Source organism: Sturnira hondurensis, unplaced genomic scaffold (assembly GCF_014824575.4).
Source record: "Sturnira hondurensis isolate 20B ecotype Veracruz unplaced genomic scaffold, ASM1482457v3 Scaffold0008897, whole genome shotgun sequence".
Classification (NCBI taxonomy): domain Eukaryota; kingdom Metazoa; phylum Chordata; class Mammalia; order Chiroptera; family Phyllostomidae; genus Sturnira; species Sturnira hondurensis.
Window position 1 is genome coordinate 4,476,565 of NW_028081528.1, and position 2,083 is coordinate 4,478,647.

A 2,083-nucleotide genomic window follows, 5' to 3' on the forward strand; every position below is an offset into this window, starting at 1 on the left:
CCTGTACAAGGTAAGAATCTTAGAAAAGTATAATTACATTTATACCTTTTCCTGTTTTTTTGCTATTGTTTTCACATATTGTGAACCTCATAATGTATAGGCATTATATTTTAACAAGTGAATTGGCTTTTAAAGAATCCAGGAAAAGAATGAAAAACAATCTTTTGTATCAACAAATATAGTTACTATTTTCAGAGCTTTATCCCTATTCTGGTTTATGTTTGGATTATGATCGCTATGAGTTATTTTTTCAACTTCACTGCTCCTTATTCCAGTAGATTCCAATTTTTATCTATCCTATTGCATTAATCTTTAGGTGAATATGCCTTTGCCTTTTGTATAATAGAAAATGTCACGCTTCTCCCTTATTTTAAAAAATTAGGATAAGTTTATATGCATAGAAGTGTAAATATCTGAAGTGTCCAACTTGATGAGTTTGACAAATATATAAATGCATATAAGCAATGATCCAGTCAAAATATAAAACATTTCCAATTCTCCAGCAATTTTGCTTTAGCCCTATATTCCATTAGTTACTACTGTATTTGGCCTTCATTTTATTGTAATATACTTTTTTTTCAAAATACAGAATTTCAGGAGAGATGGGCTCCCCACTACACACACACCTACCCCCAGGACTTCAAAACTCTATTTTGTTTTGACTCCCATTTTTAATGAGAATTCAGCCATCTTTCATGCCGTCTTTCTATAGTATGCACAGTAAATACTGTCTTCTGCCCCCGTGTTTAGAGGGTTTCACATCGTCATTGGTTTATAGCAATTTGGTGGTGGTACGCTTAGGAGATGAAATTTTCCCACGTTTCATCTATTCAGTGTTATTGCTGTTATTTTTTTAACCATGTAACTTTTCTATTGCATTGTTTTCCATGACCACTTCTCTCCATAATAACTTCTTCTACCTTCACCCCCCCACCACCCAAAATCATGTACTAATTGTTTATTGTTTTTTTTCTCTCTGGTTTATGGTCGGATCATCTCCATTGGTTCAAGTTCTTCTATATTGCTCCTCTTGTGGCCAGTCTGTTATTAATTCTACTCATTCATTTATCTTCAGTATTCTTATTTTAATTATATGACTTCTATTTTTAGAATTTTAAAATTTCTCCTGAAATTGGCTACTTATTCACTCACACTCCCCCCTCTTTGATTGTAGAATCTTTAATATATTTATAAATGTCATTTTAGGCCTTTTCTGATAATCCTAAAGTATGAATCATTTGTTGGTCTCTTTGACTATTATTTTCTCAGCATGCGTCACATTTTCTGTTTCTTCACTCTTATAATTTTTGATTGTCTACTAGACATTTTGGCATAAGCATTGCAGAGACTCTTGATTGTGTTGTCTTTCTCTGAACAGTGTTGAAATTTTTTCTTGTAGGAATTAAAGGATCACTTTTAATATCCATAGTCTTGGCTGTGTGTTTTATTAGCTTGTATCTATTTTAGTTTTGCATTCAATACGTGGAGGTAATCTTTATTCCTATGGCATACCCCTTCTGGAGTTTCATTGGAAAGTCTGAGGTATTTACAGAGTCTTTCAAACTTAAAAGACTGTACTCAAACTCTCACTAGTCATGAACAGAAGCCAAAATTTTCTGCTTATCTCTTTTAGTTTTTAAACTGGTGGAGTCTCTTCTCCAAGCTTTGCCTGATTTAAAACTCAACCAAAATCGCTTCTCGGCCTTTTGGCTAAGATCAAGTGTAGTATCTGTTCTTATCAGTTTAAAACTCAACCAAAGACTTGAGTGAAGTTCAGGTGCATACTTTGGCATTGCTCCCTTTGTGTCACTTCTCTTTCCAAGAGGGTCCCCATCTGAATTCTATCCATTTCATCCCAAATTTTTCAGATTCTTCAGCTCTAAGAGACGGGGGCTTGTTATTTTGAGTTCATGACCATTTATGAAATTGTGTGTATACAAATTCACAAATTTGCAGACAATTTAAAATGCCATAGCACAAGAATGGTTATGGTAATATGCTTTCCCCCTCCTAAGTAACCCATCCCACTGGTCCTAGAATATTTGAGGATAAGGCAAATAAAACAATTTGGAGCAGTTGGAAA

General features: G+C 33.8%; 1 non-coding gene across 1 annotated transcript; it reads left to right on the plus strand.

Moving 5' to 3' along the window:
• Positions 1-1,690: 1,690 nt before the first annotated feature.
• LOC118993790 (U2 spliceosomal RNA) lies at positions 1,691-1,875 on the plus strand. The gene has a single exon (XR_005067944.1). It is a non-coding gene; the product is annotated as a U2 spliceosomal RNA (small nuclear RNA).
• Positions 1,876-2,083: the final 208 nt, after the last annotated feature.